This window comes from Camelus ferus, chromosome 5 (assembly GCF_009834535.1).
Source record: "Camelus ferus isolate YT-003-E chromosome 5, BCGSAC_Cfer_1.0, whole genome shotgun sequence".
In the NCBI taxonomy this organism is placed as follows: Eukaryota; Metazoa; Chordata; class Mammalia; order Artiodactyla; family Camelidae; genus Camelus; species Camelus ferus.
The window spans coordinates 80,904,950-80,930,134 of record NC_045700.1 but is presented as its reverse complement, the minus strand read 5'-3'; the positions used below and the strand labels follow the sequence as shown (position 1 = coordinate 80,930,134).

The 25,185-nt window shown below is 38.2% G+C and overlaps 1 long non-coding RNA gene and 1 pseudogene across 1 annotated transcript; one reads left to right on the top strand and one right to left on the bottom strand.

Annotated features, from left to right (window-relative positions):
- Positions 1-209: 209 nt before the first annotated feature.
- On the bottom strand, positions 210-23,908 carry LOC116663770. Its single transcript, XR_004320097.1, has 3 exons — positions 22,922-23,908; positions 9,792-9,905; positions 210-355 (listed from the first exon to the last, which is right to left on the bottom strand). It is a non-coding gene; the product is annotated as an uncharacterized LOC116663770 (long non-coding RNA).
- On the top strand, positions 19,352-19,816 carry LOC102518532 (annotated as a pseudogene).
- Positions 23,909-25,185: the final 1,277 nt, after the last annotated feature.

Here is a 25,185-nt window from a genome sequence, read left to right as displayed (position 1 = left end):
ATATTTCAAGTTTGGTTTTTATCCTTTCCATATATTTCTTTATGTAGATCTTGAATAAGCAAATACATCTGCGTGTTTTATCGTCACATACCAATTACCACAAACTTACATGTTTAGAGGCTTAAAACAACATCTACTCATTACCTCACTTCTGTAGGTCAGAAGTCCAGGAAGGCTTAGCTGGGTTCTCTGCTTAGAAGTTCATAAGGCTGAAATCAAAGTCAGGGATCCTATCTGGAGGCTCTGGAGAAGAATCTGCTTCCAGGCTCATTTAGGTTGTCAGCAGTTCCTCTTGGTTGTAGGATTGAGGTCCTTGTTTCCCAGTGGGTTGTCACCGGGAGCCTGCTCTTGGCTCCTAAAGACCATCCACAAGTCAGTAACTGTGCACTGAATCCTTCTCACGCTTGGAAAGTCCCTTATTTCCATTTCTATGACCAGCTGGAGAAAACTTCTTGCTTTTACATGTGTCATATGATTAGGTTAATTAGGCTCACCCAGATATTCTATTTTAAGGTCAACTGATTAGTAACTTCAAGTCCGTCTGCAAACGTCCCTTTGTCATATATCATAATCATGTCACATAACATAATCATGGGAGTAACATGGGGAAGGGGAAACATGGAGGCCATCTCAGAATCCTGTCACTATATCTATTTTCCTATCTATCTGTTGAAATACTCTATATATAAGTGAAGCCACATTATATTAATCTGAAATCTGCCTTTTTTTTTTTTTTTTGCTTTACATTAAGTTTGTAAGATTTATCCTTGTTGATGTTGATTTCTGTTACTGTATTTTACTCCATAAGGGTAGTAAATTTTTTTTATTTGCTCTCCTGGTGACTGATATTTAGGTAGTTTTCAATTGTTTATGACTAAAAACAATGTTGTTATAAATATTATATTTTATGTCTCTGGTGCACGTGTGCAGTCTTTTCTCTAGGAATATGCCCAGTAGTAGAACTGCTGGATTATTGGGCATGCATGTCTTCAACTTTGCTAGATATTGCTAAGTTGTTCTCCTAAGGGGTTGTGCCAATTTATACCTCACCACCAGCAATGTATGCAAGTGTCTATTTTTCCACAGTCTCACCAACTTGTGATCTTGTCAGATCATCTAAAATAACTCATTGTAATAATATATAAACTTTATTTATTCAACAAATAAATATTTATCAAGTGGTATTACATGTTAAACAGTGACAAAATAGACAAAGTCCTTGTCCTATAAAATTTTCATCACATGGAAAAGGGGTGTGTGTGTGCTTGTGTGTATTTTACATTGAATCCAGGTGTTGGCAGGTTGGTTCCTTCTGAAGACTCTGAGGGAGAATCAATTCCATGCCTCCCTCTTAGCTTCTGATGGCTGTGTCAATCCTTGGAGTTTCTTGGCTTATAGACTTATCACTCCAGTCTCTGCCTCTGTCTTCATACCACTTTCTCCCCTCTGTCTCTCGAGTCTCTCTGCTTTTCTCTTAAGAGGACACCTGCCATTGGATTTAGGGCCCATTCAAAATCCAGGATGATCTCATCTTGAAATCCTTAATTATATTCATAAAGGCCCTTCTACCAAATAAGACACATTTGCAGGTTCTGCAGGTTAGGACATGGACATACCTTACTTTCTTTCATTTTTTTTTTTTTTTTTGGTGGTGGTGGTGGGGAAGGCCATTCAACCCATATAGTAGGCTGTAGTTCTGTAATCTGCAGGCGCTTCTATGTATAGCTAATTATTATTATAGCTTGTATCATGATACGAGAGTGTCTTCCAGAACTATGACTAGTGCCACTCACCATGCCAATGGACCTGGCATTATGATACAATGTCAAATCAGAGGTTGCATTGCAGAATGGACATGTCCTATAGCACCTACCACCAGAAGTAAATGACTAAGGAAGATAAACAAGATCCGAAATTTGGGAAGCCAGAAGCTTGTCTGTGGAAGATTCTGCTAGTCATCAGTGGTATAAAACTGTACGTGGAGAATTCAGCCCTCACAAACATCAAGATGGAAGTCTCTCTTGTCAGGAATATATTTGGTTATGTTCTGAAATCATACAACTCATATATGAAAGAAACTTGGTAGCGGTTTTTCCAAATTAGACAACAATCTTAAAAATTGACATGACATTACCAATGGGTTTTGAAGCCCAAATAAACTTTTTAAAGCTATGAATAATTTTTAAAATGATTTGATCACCCATGCTAGAGGAGAGACTAAATTATCTTTCCATTCTTTCTTAGACAGTGATACTATAAAACTATTGTCATATAAAGATGTGATCACAGAGTATGTGGCCAAGAAATGTGGTACAAAAGAATTAAAGAGGGATATGTTAAGCAGTTAACTAATAAAAAAAAAAGATTATGCTATTTTTTTTCTGGATTTTGTGATATTTATGGTATTTGTCCGTATTTAGAATTTATAATTTGTTATGATTTATTTTCTCATTCTAAATAAATATTTAGTTTCCTGCCTAATGCTATACTCATAATTTTGTAATCTTTTACTTAAGAAGTGCTCTTAGGTTATGTAACTTTCAGGTCCACAATATCTATCCTTGCCCCTTTAAATAAGACATATGCCCTACCCTCAAGGAATTCATGGTTAGAACCTACACAGGTTACAACAAAAGCACTCATTCTGGGTAAGATTTCACTCTTTCTAGTTCCACTTGGGTTCTGAAATCCTGTGCCACGCCATCCCTTACGTGAAAGTTCTTCTTACCCCTCCTGGGGTCTAACACCTCTTACCACGGATGGACATTTTCCCCACCCTGCTGGGGCACCAACGCACCACACAAAGCTCCCTAACATGAAGATGACCTCATTAGCCTTCTCTTTCATTGGGATGCCCTTCTTACCCCATTCAGGCTCCTATGCCCCAGGCCTGGTCACTGTCCTATGCAGATGCCCTCCTTATAGGATTGGACACCTATGCAGGGCTACCTCCACATTAGGCATTATAATTACTAGAGAAATATTGTAATATTTCCTCCTGATATTAAGACCAAGACAAGAATGTCACTATTATTACTTCTATTCAACATTATACTGGAGATCTGAGCTAAAAAGAAATAAAAGGTATAAGGATGGAAAGAAAACTTTATTATTGAGAAAGCACAAGATTGTACATGAAGAAAGTAAGAAAACAATGTACAAAACTAACAAAAGAGTTTATCAAGGTCAAAGACATAAGGGGCAATATTTAGAATTAATTGTATTTCTATATATAAGCAATAATAATTAGAATTGAAACATTTAAAATCATGTCATTTATAATAGCATCAAAAAGCATCAAATATATAGGAATAAATCTAATAAAAATATTCAAGATTCTACTTGCAAAACTAGGAAACATTACTGAGAAAAATTAAAACCTAAATAAATGGAGGAAAAAACATGAATGGACTGTAAGACTCAATTTCCCCCAAATTTATGGATAGATTAAATGCAATCCCAGTCAAAATTCCAGTAGATGTTTCAGTGGAAATTGACAGGCTGATTCTAAAATTTATATGGAAATCAAATAGCCAAAATAGCAAAGACAATATTGAAGAAAAAGAAGTTGGAAGGCTTATCTTCCAGATAATCAGATATCAAAACTCATTAAAATTTAGAATAACTAAAACAACATGGTTTTGGTACAAGAATAGACAAATGGAGCGAACTCCATGAACAGATCCCCAAATTTATGGTCACTTGATTTATGATTAAGGTCCTGTTCTAATACCCTGGGGAAAGGATGATTTTTTAAAAAAATAAATGGTGCTATAAATCTTGTTTGGGGGCATGGGGGTTGGGGGAGGTAATTAGTTTATTTATTTATTTCTTAATGAGTACTGAGGATTGAACCCAGGGCCTTGTGGATGCTAAGCACAGTGCTCTACCACTGAGCTATACCCTCCCTCCAGCAATTATAAATGTTAATCTCTTCTCCACACCATACACAAAAATCAGTTTTACATGTATCATAGACTGAATAAAGTTTCTTGATGATAACTTAAGAAAATATTTTCATGACTTTACAGTAGGCAAAGTTTTCATAAATAGGACATAAAATCACTAACCATATGAAACACAATTGATAAATTGGACTACACTAAAATTAAGAACTTTTGTTTATCAAAAGTCATTATTGAGAGAATGAAAGAGAAACCCAGAGAGTGAGAGAAGAAATACTACATATCTGCCAAAGGACTGGTTACAGAATATAAAATGTATAGTAGAATTATAAAAAGAATAAATCAATAAATAAAAGATAGACAACTCAATTTTTTAAATGGATAAAACACTTGAACAGGAGTTTTATAAGTGGAAAGTCTAAATGGCCATGAAGCTTTCGAAAAGGTGCTAAACCTCATTAGATACTAGGAAAAATGTAATTTAAAACCACAGTGAGATTGCACTACATCCCATTAAAATGGCTAAAATGAAAAAGAAGATATCAAGTGCTGGTAAGAATATGAGCAACAGAGAATCATACACTGCTGGTGAGAGTGTAAATTGATACAAGCATGGTGGAAAACACTTTTGCAGTATCTACTAAAGCTGAACATATGTGTGTCCTGTGACCCAGCATCTTCACTTCTAGGTTTATACCTACAGAAATGCATATATATTCATCACAAGGCATATATTAGGGTGTGCTCAGCAAGAATATTGAAATAGCCCCATACAGGAAACTATCCTAATGCCCATTCTATTAGTTATCCATTGCTACATTAAAAAAATCACCCTAAAACTCAGTGGCAAAATGATAAATATTATCTTACAGCCTCTGAGAACAGGAATTTGGGAGTGGCTTAGCTGCATGGTTCTGGTTCAGGGTTTCTCATTAGGTTGTAAAGAAGGTTACAAAGAGGGGACTGCCATCACTTACTGAGGCTGGAAGACTCACACCCAAATTCATTTATGTGGCTGTTGGCAGGAGGCCTCAGTTCCTTGGGGAGGGTTGGCCTCCCCATAGTATTTATTCTGTTACCTTGCCTTGATTTTCTTCCTTAGAGATTTCCATTTACTATGTTAAGTCTTACTTGCTTATTTTCAATATTTATAATTTTCTTTTTCTTTGAATCCTTTTTATCTCTTTGAAAATTTCATGTCAATTTCTAACGTTTTCTTCTTTTTCAACTTCTATTCCTCTAAGGCATTATCTGCTGTGTTAAATTCACTCAAGTGTTTTTACAATTTAGCCTTTCCTTTTGAAATCACTTTTTCGTTCATTTCTAATTCTTTTCTGAGTTCTGTCACCTCATTTCAGAGTGTCTCCAATTTTGATTTATGTTGTTCTTTTGTGTCTTGCATTATTTTAAACATCTTTTATCTTCTTTCTAAATAGTTAAGGTCACAGTTTTTATCTGCTCTGTGGGCATGTCTTTCTGGCATACTTTCTTTGCCTGTAGGTTCTGCTTATTATTGTGGTTCTGCTTCTTATTTTCCTACAACTTTGTAATTGATTTGGCTTCAATGCTTTTTTGTTGCTTATTTTTACATCAAATTAATTTTCCTGAATTTTTAGAGGAGAGTGTGGGTCAGAGTAGCTCTTCTAACTTCACAAAGTTCCCTTTTCTACTATTTTCATGTAGTAATAAAAATGTGGCAGCATGCTAAGATTTCCTGGCTCTGCTCCCCTCCCCATTCTTGTCTGAGCCTTGTCTTGTCTTTATCTTTGTTGTACCTATCTTGCCCAAATTTGATTCTTCTCCCAGCACTTTCTTCTCAATGTGGGATCCTGTCATGGCAGAGCCCTGAAGGACAGCGGTCTGGAGAGTTCACAAGGGCTAGAGTGAACGGCTCCATTTATTTCAGACCTTCCTGTGTATTGCTTGCACTCACCCACTATTGAATTAGGTAAAACCCCTCCAATTTCTGCTGCTTTCTCAAATTGACCCATGAACACCTACTGGTTATTTTCATATCCCTCCTTTTCTCAATTTCATCAGAAGCCCACTGCTTCCCTCTGCTTTCTTATGCACAGATGCCAATTCCATCTCCCTGCCTTGTCTTCACCCACTTGTATTTTGGGCTTCATGGGGATACTTTCCCACCTAATTTTGGTAGAAATGTTATCCATGGGTTTTTAGTTTTGCTATCTAATTGTTCTATTTTTATGTCGGGATTTGGAGGAAAACACTATGCCTCTGCCACAGCTATTTTCACAGAATTCCAATGTATTATATCTTTTTGTGGATGATAGTTGAGTCTGTTCATTTTGTATAAATTCATTTAGCTGTGCCCTTCATATTTGTGCACTCTGCTATATGTATATTATAAATCAATAGAAAGTTTATCCCTGTATTAGTCAGGGTCCTCCAGAGAAACAAAACTAATAGGATGGATAGACAGGCAGACAGACAGACAGAAAGTTGGGAGTGAGGATTTACCTTAAGAAACTGGCTTATTTATCTTAAGGAAAGAGTGATTATAAGGGCTGGCAAGTCCAAGGTCTCCGGGGTAGGTCAGCAGGCTGGAGACCCAGGGAAGAGCTGATATTGCAGTTCAAGTCTGAAGGCCATTTTAAAATTAATCATACAGCCCCTTAAGAGAATCTTACTTTGAATTTATAAATGAGACTCAGAGATGCTAAGCAACTTGCCCAAGGTCACAGCTACAGAGCAGTGGATCCAGAAGTAGAAATTAGCTCTCCCTAAGGCCAGAGTCCATGCTCTTCCCACTACAGCAGGTAAAAGGTGTTCTAAGGGAGTCCGGTCCAAGACACCATCCTCCTTGATAGGGGGCTGTAATGGCTTCTGACTGTTCTCACTGCTTTTACCTTCCACACAGCAGCAAGTGATCATTTCAAGATGGAAATCTGATTCTGTCACCTAGAACACTTCAATAGTGTGTCACTGCCTTAGTCCTTTCAGGCTGCCATAGTCCTTTCAGGCTGCCATAACAAAAATACCATAGACTGGTTCTGGAGGGTTAGAAGTCCAAGACCAAGACCAAGATGCTGGCAGATTTGGTGTCTGGTGAGAGCCCACTTCCTAGTTAATAGATGACTGTCTTCTCGCTGTATCCTCACATGGTAGAAGGGGCAAGAGAGCTCTCTGGAGTCTCTTTGATAAGGACACTAATTCGTGAGGGTTCCACCCTCATGACCTAATCACCTCCTAATACCATTAGGGGTTAGGATTTCAATCATATATGAAAACATATGAATTTTGAGAGGACACAAACATTCAGTCCGTAACAGTCACTATGAATATAGGTGTAACTTCTTTGATAAAGACTGAAAAAAGGTAGTTTAAACAAGTTGGAAATTTATCAAATTGTCACATATAGTCTAAGAGTCTGGGCCTGCTACGGCTGCTCCACAGCGATAGGGACTCAGTCTCCCTCTATATTGTTGCTTTGCCATCTTTAGCATATGGCTTCCATCTCATGGTCTAGGACAATTCCTCCGGCTCCCACCATCATGCCAGTAAGAAGAAAACTGGAGGAAATGAAAGCCTGTCCCTCTCATTGGTCAGAACCTGGTCACTTGGACAAGTCTATATGGAAAAGTGTCTGGAAAATAGTCTTTAATTGGGTAGCCATGTACTGAGCCGAAACTCCAGAGTTTGAATTCTAAAGGAATAGAGGGGGAAATGGATATTAGGGGACAACTAACACTCTGTACCACAAATGGTTTTCCATTGCTCTTATAAAAATACTTTATATGTCTCTTGGTTTTACCTTGCAAGGCTTCAGCCTCACCTCCCAGCACACCGCCCTCACTCTCTGCCCTCTAACCACACTGGCCTTCTTCCAATTCCTTGAGTGTTCTCTGCTACCTGCAACCCCAAGGCCTATGCAGGAACTATTCCTCCTGCTGGAATGCTTTTCTCTCATATCACCTAGTTAACTCTCACTCATTCTTCAGATGTCAGCTCAAGTGTCATTTCCTCAGGTAGGCCTTCCCCGATCCCATTCTAATAGAAGTATTTTTCTTAACCACGCTTATCCACCATGAACCCTTCCTCTACAATACTTCTCTCAGTTGTAACTGTACACCTATTTGATAATTATTCAACTAATTGCCATCTCCTCCTCTAGACTATAAGTCAGAAAAGGCAAGGCCATTTCCAGTTTGGCTCTCTGTTGTGTCTCTAAGCACCTAGCAGAGTGCAGGGGACAAATAATTGTTTTTCTTGAAAGAATTGATAAATGAGTCACAGTGAGTCCTTAAAATTGTCTAGATAATACTGACAGGACAATTTCAGCTGTGAAGACAAGTTCTTAGACTACATGGCTTGATCCAGAGAATTTTCAGCTCTGCAGTGACTATGGCAAGTCAGGATTATCTGGGCCTTCCTGCAAGCAGAGAATGGCTTGTGTGAATTCCACATTATAAGGTTTGATTCTAGAATCCAGTGCATTGCCTTCTTACTCCTGACTGCAAAATAGAGTCTATAAGGCTTTTAGCGTTTTTGCTTTGATGAGGTTGTATTTAAAAAGAAGTTAGGCAGGTTGAACCCTGACAGATTGCATCTCTGCACAGGGACCCCTACAACTGCAGCATGTGAATGATTAGCTGCTGTGAGATCCAGAGCTTCCTCCCAGAGGCAGGAAGACTTGGAAGTGCCCACCAGAGTTAAAATGGAGTCAACTGGACAATTTCTGCAAGACAGAGATTTTATTCCCTCTTCTGCATTATCCCTGGTCCAAACACAAAGACTTCCACAGACCTTAGAGTTGTGTGTCTGGATGCTCTTGGCTACAAGTCACAGAAAACTCCTCAGTTGAACTTTTCTTTTTTTTTTAAACTTTTTTTGAAGTTTAATCGGTTTACAACGTTGTGTTAATTTCTGACATACAGCATAGTGATTCAGTTATACGGTTGAACTTTCTTGTTGCATATCACATGGAGTCCTGAGGCAGGGCAGGCAAGAGATGTTTAATTCAGCCACTGGAACACTCCATGGAGGACCTGAATTCTCTCCAACCCATTTTATATAAATGGTTCTGCCTCTTGCTTTTTAACATTTGACAATGTATCATTCCAAACAGGACATAAAGAGCTACTTCATTCTTTGTTTTCTTTTAAAATTGAATAGTAACCCATCTTAAAGGGCTATCATAATTTATTTAACCAATCACCTCTAGATGAACATTTAATTTGTATCCAGTCTTTTGCTCTTACAAACAATGATTGATAAATACTTGTGCATAAATTATTTCATATGTGAGTTAGCACATCTGAAGATAAATTCCTAGAAGTGAAACTGCTTGGTCATAAGATATATGCAGCATTTGTAATTTTATATATGTTGCCAATCTGCTTTCCACGTGGGCTGTACCAATTTATATCGCCCTCCCCAAATACGTACAGCAGTGCTTTAAGTCTTTTTGATACCTTGGATTGAATGTAGAGTGGAAAATCTATGGTGGATGCCTGAATGGTTTCCGCATAGAGAAACTGTTAGTGGGTTGCTTATCAACTCAGTCATTTAAACCGGTAGCAACACAAGCCTGTCTTCCTTTTCAATAAACCATTAACCCTGTGGACTCCCCAACCCCACCATTGTCTGAGGGGTTCAGGCTGTCCATGTGCAGTCTATATTTCAGAACTTAGCACTGTAACTTGATCATTCTTTGTACAAATGACTCCTCCCTAGATGTCTGTTCTCTCCATCTCCACCTGGCCGTCTCCTAGTCCTCCCTCAAACCCAGCTGAGATGTCATCTCCTCCATTAAACATTATCTGCCACTCCTAGGCAGAATTAGTCTCTATTCTCTACTCCTACAGAATTTTGTTCACACCTCAATCACAGTACAAATCATCTGTAATATAATTATCTGCTTACCTGTCTGTCTCCCACATTGTGCTTCTCAAGGAGAGAAAACTCATCTTCTTCATCTTTGGGCCAGCACCTCCACACATGGTGCCTGGCACATTAATAGCTCCCAGTAAAGGCCTGCTGAAATGAAATTAGACAAGGGCACCATTTTGTAGGACAGGTGGTAAATGTGATAGTACTTCTCTTTTTCCTTTGCTGGTATTGTTGATCAAGGGTCAAAAATACAGATGCTTCGGAATATTTCTTTATTTTTATGTTTCTGACCTTTCCTCTTCTCCTTGAGCCTATTCTGTTCTCTGCTATGTCCTTAATGCCTAAAACAGTGCCTGGGAGACAAGAGGCATTACATAAATAAATTTTGAATAAGTGGATATTTCTGATCAGAAGAAACATCTACAATGCAGCTGGGACTTTTTTGCCTGTTTGATGTGGCCAGAGGGTATTCCTAAGTCTTCTTAAAGCCTCAAGCTTGGTTCCTCACATGCCAGTTCTGTGTATTTGGGCTTTATTTCACCTCAAATTAATGCATGTAACAGAGCTTAGCACAACACTGTAAATCTTCAATAAAAAATTTTTTTAAAAAGTGCTTAGAACCGTGTCAGGTACTTAGTGTACATTCAGTGAGTGCTGACTATTATTTTTATTATTATTCCCACTGGCCCAAGCATGCTCCCATCAGTTCACCACCTGTGCTGGTCTCTTCATCTCTCTCCCAGCAGATAGTGTGGCCTTGATCCCTGGAAAACATCTGAGGCACAGGTTTCAATTTATGAGCCATGTGATGCTGGGCCAGTTTCTTGATTAAGAAAATCTCAGAGGCTCAGTTTCTTTATTAGGACAATAGGCATTATGTTAACATCTATCAACCTCTCTGGACTGTTATGAAGATTAAATGAGACAATCATGGACACCACTTAATATGATGCAGGGCTCAGAGTAAGCATTCAGCTATCACCATCACGATCATCATCAGAGATGTCAAAGACCGTTCATCTCTTCTTTTTGAGGGGCTCATTCCCACAGCCCTTCTGGTTGACTGTAAATCTTTAGCTGGTTCTGGAGTTTGAAGCAACACCAGGAGGCTTGTCCTGATCATGTGTGGATGAAGTTCCTGCTCTTCCCTCAATGCCCTCATACCTGCATTATTTGAAGATATATATTTCACTCCCTCAAAAATGTTTTGCTCTGACTCATTCCTGGGGGCTGGAAGTAGGTTGTGGGGACATCAAATCACAAATACAGAGCTGCCCCCTCTTCCTGATCACATCACTGCCTGATGCCCAGTGTTTGGCTGACACTTCACTGTGCCATATAGGCCAGTTTTTTTAACTTTTATTTTTTATTTTTATTTTTTATTGAAGTATAGTTGATTCATAATGTTGTGTTAGTTTCTGGTACAAAGTAATTCAGATTTTTTTTCAGATTATTTTCCATTATAGGTTAGTACAAGATATTGAATACAGGTCCCTGTGCTATAGAATAGGTCCTTGTTGTTTATCTATTTTATATATAGTAGTTTGTATCTGCTAACCCCAAACTCCTAACTTATCTCTATCTCCCCCTTTCCCTTTGGTAACCTAACCATAAGTTTGTTTTCTATGTCTAGGAGTCTGTTTCTGTTTTGTATATAAGTTCATTTGTATTATTTTTTTAGATTCCACATATAAGTGATAACATATGATATTCGTCTTTCTCTGACTTACTTCACTTAGGATGATAACTTCTAGGTCCACCCATGTTGCTGCAAATGGCATAATTTCATTCTTTTTTATGCTAAGTAACATTCCATTGTATACAAATATCACATCTTCTTTATCCGTTCATCTGTCAATTCATATTTAGGTTGCTTCCATGACTTGGCTATTGTAAACAGTGCTGCTGTGGACACTGGGGTTCACATATCTTTTCAAATTGCAGTTTTTCAGATGTATGCCCAGGAGCGGGATTGCTGGATCACGTGGTAACTCTATTTTCAGATTTTAAGGATGTTCTCCATAGTGGCTGCACCAATTTACATTCCTACCAACAGTGTAGGAGAGTTTCCTTTTCTCTATACCCTCTCTAACATTTATTATTTGTAGACTTTTATATGATGGCCATTCTGACTGGTGTGAGGTGATACCTCATTGTAGTTTCAATTGGCATTTCTGTATAATTAGCAATGCTGAGCATCTTTTCGTGTCCCTGTTGACCATCTGTATGTCTTCTTTGGAGAAATGTCTATTTTGGTCTTCTGCCCATTTTTTATTGTGTTGTTTGTTTTTTGATGTTGAGCTGTGTGAGCTATTTGTATATTTTGGAAATCAAGCCCTCATTGGTCACATCGTTTGCAAATATTTTCTCCCATTCTGTAGGTTGTCTTTTCGTTTTGTTTATGGTTTCTTCTGCTGTGAATGCAGGCCAATTCTGATGAGTCTTATTTCCCACAGACTCACTTGTCACTTTGCCCTGTAAACTTTCAGTTAACATGAGGTCCTCTCTGACCCAGAGCCCATCATTTTGCTTTCTCCTGGGGACCTTTATCTAAAGTAGCAAGTATACACTCTCCTTACTAATGCAGTAGTGTGCATGTTACTGTTTTATGAAGCAAAACAATATATGATAGAAGAATACCAAGGTGTTAGAAATTAGAAGGATAATTATAGATATTAGAAGATAACTAACATAGAAGGTAGGCAGAGGTTGTCTCTGTGGAGAAGAAGGGGGATGTAATTGTAGAGGGCCCATGGGGAGCATATGAGACCATTGTAATATTCTTAACCCAAATAGTGGGTACATTAAGGTTCATTGGATGATTAATCTTTAAACTGTACATATTTATGTAATACATTTAAGTGCATGTGATGTATTTCTTAATTTTTTGAAAAAAATTGTGAAAGAGAAAGGATGGAAGGAAGGAATGAATGAAGGGAGGAAAGGTGGGAAGAAGTAAATTGGATCTGTTAATAGGAAAGAACATGTCAATGTCAAATCCCCATTTTTGGCTGACGTTATTCAGTATCCAGGAGGATAATCTCAACAATTACTCTGTGGATCATTTTCTTTAATGTTTGAACTGTGCAGTTAATTCACATTCAAAATCAAATATTCTATGCTTCTTTCCTCAGAATATTTCCAGACCAATATCTATCTCATGGTTTTAGGGGACAGAATTTCTTAGGGAGTCTTGTAGGTGCTCTGTAGCAAAGGTGGGACAACTATTCATCAGACCAGAATACAGATCAACTCTTTAATTTTCATCTTAAAATGAACTCTGCCTCCCATCCCCCAAATTAACTCTGTCATCTTCAATACTCATATCTCAAACAAAAGACACTTTTACTCATTAGTAATATAAAACATCACACTCTCAGCACCAGAGTTCTCAATTTAAAGTTATTTTCAGCTCATACAACTCAATAACAACAACAACAAAAACCCCAAACAACCCAATAAAAAAATCGGCTGAAGACCCAATAAACATTTTGCCAATGAGGACAAACAAATGGCCAATAGGCACAAGAAAAGATGCTCAACATCAATAATTATCGAGAAATGCAAATCAAAACTACAATGAGGTATCACCTCACACTGGTCAGAATGACCATCATTAAAAAATTCACAAACAATAAATGCTGGAGAAGGTATGGAGAAAAGGGAACCCTCCCACACTGTTGGTGGGAATGTAAATTGGTGCAGCCATTATGAGGAACAGTATGGAGATTCATTTAAAAACTAAAAATAGAGCTGCCATATGATCCGGCAATCCCCATCCTGGACATATAACTGGAGGAAACTCTAATTCAAAAAGATACATGCCTCCCAGTGTTCACAGCAGCGCTATTTATAATAACCACAACATGGAAGCAACTTAAATGTCCATTGACAGATGAACGAATAAAGAAGATGTGGTATGTGTATATATATATACATATACACACACACACACACACACACACAATGGAATGTTACTCAGCCACAAAAAGAATGAAACAATGCCATTTTCAGCAACATGGGCAGACCTAGAGATTGTCATACTAAGTAAAGTAAGCCAGAAAGAGAATGAAAAATACCATATATATCACTTATATGTGGAATCTAAAAAAAAGGTACAAATGACCATATATACAAAACAAAAAACAGACCCCTAGACATAGCAAACAAACTTATGGTTACCAAAGGGGAAGGAGGACAGGGATAAGTTAGGAGTTTGGGATCAGCAGATACAAACTACTACATATAAAATAGATAAACAACAAGGTCCTACTATATAGCACAGGGAACGATATTAAATACCTTGTAATAGCCTATAATGAAAAAGAATATGAAAAGGAATATATATAATATATATACATATAATTAAATCACTATATTGTACACCAGAAACTAATACTAAATTGACTATTCTTCAATAAAATATTTTCAATGATTTCTCCCAAAAGACTTGCTGAAGCTAAAGATTTTTTATTTCCTGAAATAGCTGAGTCTTAGAATGCATGGTATGGCCACGGCCCCTTCCTAAGACAGTTTCTTAAATGTACATCTCCATGCTGTTACCACTTTATGACCTTGTCCTCCACTCCACCCCAACCACAGCTATTAGCCTAAGATTGGGCACCAACCTTATGATAGACAATCTAGAAGTAAGCCAATGGCCTGTGCATATTTGTTAAATAGGCAAATTAATGGATGAATGGATGACCATGATGTGACCTGGTACAAGGGCTTTGAGAAGAAAATTGACCATGCCTCAATAAACCAACCAGATTCACTCTCTTGTAGAGTTGAAATTGAGACACAGAAGTTGGAAGTGTGTGACAAGTAGAGAACCTGAGTGAACACAAAAAGAGGTGGCAGGTTACAGAGGTTTTGAGGCCACAAAGAAGCAGAAGCAAAATCAATGAATGAGCAAATGATATTCAGAGAGGGGTTTAAAGGGTTGACTGCCAGCGAGGGAGAATAGGAGATCAAAGAATGAAACCAGCTCAGTCTATCATATATGTTTCTGTTTTCTATTTGTTACCCTTATTTTTTGTCTCTATTTTTTGTCTTCCACTATTTTTCTGCCTTTTGTGGTTTTGAGAATTTTGTGATTCCATTTTCTCTCCTTTCTTAGTACATAAACTATTTTTCTTTTTTACCTTTTTTAGTGGTTGCCCTAGTTTGTAATATGCATTTATAGCTAATCCAAGAACATTTTCAAATAACACTGTATCACTTCACAGGTAGTGTGAATACCATATAACAAAAAAAAAATCCTAACTCCTCCCTCCCATCCCTTTATCATTGCTGATGTTATTCATTTCACTTTTTATAAGCATAATAAGAAAATACATAAACATACATATATTCAAATACATTGTTGCTATTATTATTTTGAACAAATTATTATGTTAGATCAATTAAAAGTTTTTATTTTACATTTACTTACTCCTTCTTCAGTGTTCTTCCTTTCTTTATGTAGATCCAAGTTTCTGCTATGTTATTTCCCTTCTCTCTAAAGAATTTCTTTTAACATTTCTTGCAAGGCAGATCTATTGGCAACAAATTCCTTCAATTTTTGTTTATCTGAGAGAGTCTTTATTTCTCCTTCACTTTTGAAGAATAATTTTGCAGGGCATAGAATTCTAGGTTGGTTGTTTTTTCTCTTAAAACTTTAATATTTCAGTCCAGTTTCCTCTTGCTTGCATGGTTTCTGAGGAGAAGTTAAATGTAATTCTTATCTTTGCTCTTCTATAAGTAAGGGTTTTTTCCCTCTGGTTTCTTTCAGAATTTTTTCTTTATATTTGATTTCTGTAGTTTTAAAGTAATAGTAGTATAGTGGGTTTTTTGCTTTTGTTTTTGTTTTTTGGCATGTATACTAATTGGTGTTCTCTGAGCTTCCTGGATCTGTGGTTAGATGTCTGACATTAATTTGGGGGAAATTCTCAGTCATTATTGTTCTGAATATTTCTTCTGTTTCATTTTCTCTTTCTCTTCTCCTTCTATAATTCCCATTACATGTATGTTATACCCTTTGTAGTTATCCTACAGTTCTTCAGTAGTCTGGTTTTTTTCACTCTTTTATGTCTTTGCTTCTCAGTTTTGGAGGATTCTATTGAGATATCCTCAAGGTGTGAGTTTCTTTTGTCAGCTATGTCCAATCTACTTATAAGCCTATCAAAAGCATTAATCATTTCTGTTACACTGTTTTTTATCTCTATCATTTCTTCCTGGTTCTTTTCAAAAAATTTTCCATCACTGCTTTCCATCTGTTCTTTCATGCTATTTTACCCATTAGAGCTCTTAGCATATTAATCATAGTTGTTTTTAATTCCTAGTCTGACCATTCCAATATTCCTGCCATATCTGAGTCTAGTTCTAATTCTTGCTCTGTGCCTTAAAACCATGTTTTTTGTCTTCTAATATGACTAGTGATTTTTTTCTTGATTGTCAGGCATGAAGTACTAGGTAAAAGAAACTGTTGTAAATAGCCTTTAGTAATATGGTGTTAAGGTATAGGGGGAGGAGAAGCATTTTATAGCCCTGTGATTAGGTCTCAGTCTTTTAGTGAGTCTGTGCCTCTGGACTGTGAACTTCACACATGCTTCTATTCCCCTTTACCCCTCTTAGGTGGGACAGCATGGCTAGAGGGGCCAGAGTTCAGTATTTCCTTTCTCCCAGTTGGAAGGCTAAGCCAGCTGGATTTGGATATTTCCCTTCCCTCAGGTCAGTTAGGCTCTAATAAAAACCCAGTAGGTTAGGCTCTGGTTAAATAGTTTCTCCTGAGGTCAGATCTTGTTAAAAAGAACAGAACATTTTGGTTTATTTCAAAATGGATTTTTCTCATGATTCACTGGTAGAACTGCAGGAGGTAAACCTCACAAAAGTGTGGAGGCTTCTTGATGACTGGGTCCCCTCAGAGTTTTTAACTCTCAGAATTGTCCATACGAAGCCTCCAGCAATTCATCAATTACAATTCAGCTTTCCCTCCCCCAGGATTGGTTCCTGAGGAGGTTTCAGCTCATGGGTTTCTGCTGTAGTAAGCTGTGATTCTCTGCATTGACCTCTTGGTCCCTCCAATTTGACGGGCAGTGGTTTGCCCTATGACATCATTTCTCTTACAGATCTAAGAAGAGTTGTTGATTTTGCAGTTTTTTTCCAGCTTTTTATTCGTTGTTAGGACAGAGTGGTGACTTGTAAGCCCCAAAACAGGAAGTCGTTATTTTTTATTTTGGATTTCTAGCCTAATTAATTTTCAATCCTGTAAAATTTGCTGAGATTTTCTTTATTGCTCAGCTTAAAACAAGATTTAAAAGGATCAAACTGTTTCCAAGTAACTTAACTGTATCACAGAACAAAGTTCAAACACATTAAAGGAATAGAAAATAACTTAGGACCGACCCAACAAAGTAAAATTCAGTGCTTGGCTCTCAATCAAAGATTAGCTGACTTACAAAGAAGCAGAAAAATACACCTGTAAGGAGGAGAAAAGTCAATCAATTGAACCAACCCAGAACTGACACAGATGTTAGGATTAGCAGACAAAGACATTAAAAATATGTATTCCATATGTTCACATGGAAGATAGTTTTTTAAATAACTAAATCAATCATCTAGAGATGAACCTACAATATGTGACATGAATAATACACTGAAAGGGATTAATGACAGACTAGACACTGCAGAAGAAAAGATTAGTGACCCTGAAGACACAGACTGTGATAAGTTTAAGATGTGTACTATAAACACTAAGCAGCCACTAAAATAACAAGCATGGGGCATGGGTATAGCTCAGTGGCAGAGCACATGCTTTGCATGCACAAGGACCTGGGTTCAATCCCCAGTACCTCCACTAAAAAATAAATAAATAATAAGAAATAAAAACAAAATAACAAGCAAAGAAGTATAGCTAACAAGTCAATGAAGCAAATAAAGTTGAATAACAAAAAAAGTACTCAATCCAAAAGATGGCAGAAGAGAAAAAGGGAACAAAGAACAAATAGTACAAATCGAAGACAACAGCAAGCAAGGTGACAACCAATCTAACCATGTCAAAAATCACATTAAATGCAATTGAATTAAATGGTTGTCAATTTGGATTAAAAAAGAAAAAGACTCACGTATGTACCTCCTAAAATAAATACACTTTAAATATAAAGATGTGAATGGGTAAAAGTAAAAGGATAGAAAAAGATACTATGCTGGCACTAAAATAAAGCCAGAGTGGCGATAATAATGTCAAAGTAGATTTCAAAAATATATATAACCAAGAATAAGGAAGGTAATTTATAATGGTAAAGGGGTCAATTCATCAAAAGAACATAACAATCCTAAGTGTTCATGGACCTAAAAACAGAGCTCCAAGATTCACAATGTAAAAACTGACAAAACTGCAAGGAGTAACCCACAATTATATTCAGATTTCAAATAATTGACAGAACAAAACTTCATAAGGATATAGAAGATCTGAGCAGCACTATCAACTAACGTGACCTAATTAACATCTATAGAATGCTTACTCAACAAAAGCAGCTTATACATTATTTTCAGTGGAACATGCAGGTCTGCAGCTGAGGAGAACCATCTAAAAAGGAAACAGACTTGAGAATCATTAGCTTTAAAATGGTAATTAAAGTCTTAGGAGAGTGTGGAGAGTGAGAAGAGAGGAGGGCCTATGACCACAGGATGGGTAAAGGAAGAAGAATCAGCAGAACAGCCCAAGAAGCAGCCAAGTAAGAGAAGCAGGAGAGTGGATGTTATCAAGACCACATGGAGAGTGTTTCAAGCAGGGAATGATCCATAGTCAAGTCCGCATTTATTCATTCAACATCTCTGAACACCTGCTACATAGGAGGCACTGTGCTGGGGACACAATGGGAAGAAAGAAAGCAGACTCAGACCCTACTCTCCTGGAGTTTACAGTCTAGAGGGGAAGACAAAGAAATCTCACCAATAAATTTTTAATTACAAGGATGGTTTTTGAGAGCATATATCAAAGGAATTCTATCTTCTTAAGAAGATACATTTGAGCTAGGTCAAGATGAAAGGGCACTACAAAAAAGACCAAAAGCAACAAAAGAAAAAATAGATAAATCGGATTCATCAAAATTAAAAAATTTGTGCTTCAAAGGACACTGTCAAGAAAGTGAAAAAGACAGCCTGAGCAGAGGAGAAAATGTTTGTAAAATGTTTTTCTGATAAAGGACTTCTATCTAGATATGTAAAAACTCTTAAAACTCAATAATAAAAAGACAAATAATCCAATTTAAAAATTAGCAGAGGATTTTAATAGACACTTATTCAAAGAGATATACAAATGGCTATCAGCATCTGAAATTAAGTTCAAAATCATTTGCATTAAGGAATTGCAAATCAAAACCATAATGAGATACAACTTCACACCCAAAAGGATGGTTATAATAATTTTTCAAATGGAAAACAACACATGTTGGTGAGTGTATTAGATTCCTAAAGCTGCCATAAAAAAGTACTATATACTGAGTGGCTTAAATAACAGAAATTTATTGTCCCACAGTTTTTGAGGTGTTAACAGATAAACAGAGGCATATTAAAATGTTTAAGAGTTTAGAAACTTTTTCACGAAGATGGTGCCAAAAGCAAAGAAGGAAGCCCCTGCCCCTCCAAAAGCAGAAGCCAAAGCAAAGAGTTTGAAGGCCAAGAAAGCAGTGTTGAAAGCCATCACAGCCAAAAAAAGAAGATCCAAACATCACCCATCTTCCAATGGCCCAAAACACTGCAGCTCGGGAGGCAGCCCAGATACCCTCGGAAGAACTTCCTGAGGAAAGACAAGCTTGACCACTATGTCATCATCAAGTTCCCCCTCACCACTAAGTCAGCCATGAAGAAGACAGAAGACAACAACACACTTGTGTTCATTGTGGATGTCAAGGCGAACAAGCACCAGATCAAACAGGCTGTGAAGGCTCTATGACATTGAGGTCGCTAAGGTCATCACGTCGATCAGGCCTGATGGAGAGAAGAAAGCCTATATTCGATTGGCTCCTGACTGTGGTGCTTTGGGTGTTGCCAACAAAATTGGGATCATCTAAACTGAGTCCAGCTGGCTAATTCTAAATATAAAGTTTTCACTATATAAAAAAAATAGTGTATTTGAGCAAAAATTGATTTGACTAGGCAAGCATCCAATCTAGCAGATAAAAAGGAACTCCAAGGAGAAAAGGGAACCCTCCTACACTGTTGATGGGAATGTAGATTGGTGCAGACACTATGGAGAACAGTAAGGAGATTCCTTTAAAAACTAAAAATTGAGTTACCATGTGATCCAGCAATCCTCATCCTGGGCATATATCCATAAAAGACAAAAAATTTGTCTCAAATTTGAAAAGATACATGCACCCCAGTGTTCATAGCAGCACTGTTTACAATAGTCAAGACATGGAAGTATCCTAAATGTCTATCAACAGATGAATGGATAAAGATGTGGTGAGTGTGTGTGTGTGTATATACATACATACAGTGGAATGTTACTCAGCCATAAAAAAAAGTGAAGTAACACCATTTGCAGCAAAATGGATAGACCTAGAGATTATCATATTAGGTGAACTAAGTCAGAGAGAGAAAGACAAATATCATATGATATCACTTATATGTGGAATCTAAAAAAATGATGCAAATTAATTTATACAAGAAACAGAAACAGACTCACAGACAGAAAACAAACTCATGGTTACCAAAGGGGAAAAGAGAGGGAGGGATAAATTAGGAGTGTGAGATTAACAGATACACAATACTATATATAAAATAGATAAACAACAAAGACCTATTGTATGGCACAGGGAACTACATTCAGTATTTTGTAATAACCTGTAATGGAAAAGAATCTGAAAAAGAATATATCTATCTATGTATCTATCTATATTTACATATTTGAATCACTTTGCTGTATACCTGAAAATAATACAACACTGTAAATCAACTAGACTTCAACAAAAGGAAAAAAAAGGGAAAAAGCAGCTCCAAGGGAAAATGAAACACTTTTATAGGCAGAAGGGAGCAGGGACAAGGAAGTTATACTAGACAAAATGAGGACTGGTTATTGCAAGGTTACTTTCCTTTAGGGGATAACAGGGCTCTATCAGGCAGATCACCTAACTAGTGCTAATCAGGTCCTGACTGATTGGTTTAAGACTCCATTTTCAGGAGAGCCAAAACTGCAATTAAGATAAGTCTCAGTTTGGTGATGTGGAGCTTAGCATAACTGACTCCATTTTGGGCCTGTTGTCTTATTTTTAAGAGAGGCTATAAGTCTGAGATCAAGGTGTCAGCAGGGCCATGTTCCCTCTAGGGAAGAATCTGTTCCAAGCTTCTCTCCTAGATTCTGGTAGTTCTTTGGCTCGTGGTAGCATAACTCTGGTCTTCACATGGCATTCTCCCTGTGTGTGAGTCTCTATGTCCAGATTTCCCCTTTTTATAAAGGATATCAGTTATATTGGATTAGAGGCCCAACCTACTCCAATATGGCATCATCCTAAGTAATTACATCTGCAATGATACTATTTGTAAATAAGTTCACATTATGAGGTACATGGAGTTAGGACTTCAACATATGAATTTTGGAGGGACACAATTTAACCCATAACATCAAGGATGTGGAGAAACTGGAACCTTCATACAGAGCTGGTGGGAATGTAAAATGGCTCAGCCACTTTGAAAAATAGTCTGGCAGTTTCTCAAAATGTTACCATATGATCCAGCTGGCAATTTCACTCCTAGGTATATACCCAAGAAAATGAAAACATATGTTCATACAAAAAATTATACATAAATATTCATAGCAGCATTATTCATAATAGCCAAAAAATGGAAACAACCCAAATGTCTTTCAATTGATGAATGGATCAACAATATGTGGTATATCATACCATGGAATATTATTTGGCAATAAAAATGAATGAATTACTTAAACTTATACAATGTTATATGTCAATATATCTCAACTTTAAAAAAAGAAAAAAAAAAAGAAATGAAATATTGATACATGCCTCAGCATGGCAGCATGGATGAATCTTCAAAATGTTATGCTAAGTGAAAGAAGCCAGTCACAAAAGACCACATAATGTATGACTCCACTTATAAGAAATGCACAGAATTGGCAATTTATAGAGACAGAAAGTAGATGGCTTGCCTAGGAGTGGGGAGATTTGCTGGGGTTGGGATGTAGGGTGGAGGATGGGAAATGACTACTAATAGGTATAAGGTTTCTTTCTGGGGTGATGAAGACGTTCTAAAATTGAATGTGGTGATGGTTACATAACTCTGACTACTAAATTGAACTATAGGCTTTAAATGGATTGATTTTATGGGATGTAAATTATATCCTGATAAGCTGTTTTTTTTTTTTTAGTTAATAAGTAAATAGAAATAAACTACTTACCATGGTGATGGGGGGGCAGGGAAGGGGGAGAACATTCTACCTAAAAGCAATCACCAGAAGGTGAGTTCCAGAATGGTAGCGATTTTTGCCTGCTTTGATTGTTGTATCCCAGCACCAAAACTATATTTGGTAAATAGTAGGTATAAATAAAAGAGTGTATGTGTGTGTACACACATATCATAGTGTATGTGTGTGTACACACATATCATAGTGTGTGTGTGTGTGTTTGTGTGTATATAAAATGTGTGAAGGAACATGTGCAAAAGTTTTGTATTAGGAAGAGTATGGCCCAGTGGAGAAACAAAAGATCAGTGTGTGTGACTGGTATGACACTGGAGAGGACTGGGTCCGACTATGCAGGTAGGAGATTTGGGTCTTAATCATAAAAGCAAAGGGGAGCCACTGAAAGATTTTAAGCAGAGGTGGACAGGATCTACATTTGAAAAGACCATTGGTAGCCAAGGAGAGTCAATTAAGATTAGGACTGAAAAGTTAGATTTAGCAACAAAGAAGTTGTTAGTGACCTTGGACAAAAACCAGTCCCGGTGAAGAGGCAGGGTGACTAATTTTGGAAATTGGAAAGAAAGTGGAGATGGCAAAATTATATTACACTTGGTAAAGCATCTCCCTATTCCAGTCTCCAGGGAAACAGACTAAGAATACACTTGGCTTGAGAAACAACAAAAGACATGTTTGCATGCATATTCACACACGGCCGGTTCACCAGTTGATTGTTTTTGTTCAAGGACTCCACACTTACCCTGACACAGAGGGAGGACACATGGCTGCAGTTCTTCCACTGGTTCTCTTCTACCAGATGCTGGCCTTCTTTCATTGTTGGGAGGGGTGGATGGGAGGACACAGACAAGCTCACCATCATCCAAGATTTGGAGGCACTTCAGAAACACAACTTTTTCCCTTTTATCTTAGAGAGCCTCTCATCTGGACTATGTACAACCCAGAACCCAAAGGCAGGCTAAGCAGATACACTCAAGACTTACTCATGGGAAGAGCTCGCTTAAAATGCCCCCAAATGCCCAAGCAACTTCAGTGCTCCCAGACAGAAAAGTCGCAGTGGAAAGAAGCACCTGTCGTGACAGATATGGTTTTAAAAATCTTAGTTTTGCTAATTTTATAAAAACATGATCATATGAACACGTTGCTAAGACGCCTTCCATGGCCAAGGAGGAGGCCTGGGCAAGCAGGGATCTGGAAGGTGAAGTTTCCTTAGTGGCCAGGCAAACCACTTCTGCGGCCACACACGCTCCTTAAAAGGCTGAGCCAAAGGGAGGGAATGTTATTCAGGTTTAAGGGAGATGCCGCTGGCCGGGCTGAGCTCCGGGGAGGGATGGAGGGGCTTCTTCATAGTGGCTCCCCGCGCGTGGCCGGCCGACGGTAGCTGCCTAGTGAATGATGTGGGCACTCCTGGCCTAACCCCACGCCGAGATCTCTGCTGACCTAACTTCCCCTTCCAGCAGCCCTCGACCGTTTCCCAGAAAGGATAGCGACCTCCAGCCCACCATTCCCCTCCACAGGTCGCCGTCTCGGATTTCAAAAGGAGCGCGCTCCCTTCGGCCCGCCCCACCTCACTTCCGGCCTGGAAGCCGTTGGTCCCGCCAGGTCTCGCGATATCGCGTCTTCTCACCTGCCTGAGCCGACTCGGAAAGCCCTGCTCGCGACTCTGCAAGCGCTGGCCTTTCTGGGCGGTGTTTGGGTTGCAGGCTCTTTGTCTTGCCGCTTTTCTAGTAGCACGAACGGGGCTATAAAGGCTCACTTAAGTCCACCGGGCCCTAATGGTTCATATCAGTAGGCGAGCGACAGGGAATCATCTTCAACCCTGTGTCCATATCTCACCGTGGCCCTGGTCGAGTGTCGCAAAAATATTAATGACTACCTCTTTCAGGCACTCACTAGAACATGATGTTTTATCCTCTGTATAGATGGGGAAACTGAGGTTCAAAAGTTAAGGAGCCTGCTGAGGGTCACAGAAAAGGATGCGATCAAGATTCAAACCCGAACAGTCTGACTCCAAGTCTAAAGCCTCATTATCGTGGTAGAACAATTTGTGAACAGATCCCTCTTCCCGCTAGATTACTAGACGAGAGCGTAGCTCAGTGAAAAGTGTCCAGCTTTGGATTTACACAGACTCAGGTTCATATAAAAATCCAGACACTTTCTTACTGGTGACCTTGAGCAACTTGCTTAACCTTTCTGAGACTCTTTACTGATAGATGGGGATAATGATACTTCATGTGATTATTGGATGTTCAGAGCTGACTCCCAAATAAACGATGGATAAATGGAAGCTACTGCTATTAATAATTTTTTATCCCCTTACATGTTGTATGGTGTTCAATGTGTAGGAGGTACTTAATAAACCGTAAGTGAATGAAGGAGAAATGAAATAAGTCTGGCCAGATACTAGGCAGTCTTTACCTCCAGTTCACAACACGAGTCTCTTACCCGCTTACCTGATGTGGCTACACTTCAAAGGGCTTAAAGTGGAAATGACTGCTTATCTCCCATTTCGCCAACAGAGGTGTGTGTGTGTGTTTTACCTTGTTATTAAAGTAAGATACAGAAAAGTGGACAAATCTTAAGTGCACTCAAGTTTTTATAAAATGAACAAACTAATGTAACTAGCCCCTTGATGAAGAAGCAAAACATTACTAGCTCTCGTGTTTCCTTCTAGTCACTTCTTCCCCTGCAGGGGTAACCACTATTCTGCTTTCTAACAGCATAAATTAGTTTTTCCTATTTTTGCATAGGATGCAATGGGAATCACATAGTATGTGCTCTTTTGTAACTTCTCAGATCTCCATGTCTCCTCTTTTCCAGTGGGAGTCTAGGAAACCCATTGGAATTGCCTTCCACGTGGTCAGGTCTACTGCCTGATGCTACACATCGCACCATCAGGGCTGGCCTCTCCTGCTCACTGGCTCCTGGACCCCTGTACCTATGGCTCCCTACCATGCCTCTCCATCTCTGAAGTAGAAAAGCATCTTCTGCTGCTTCTTCTCAGGT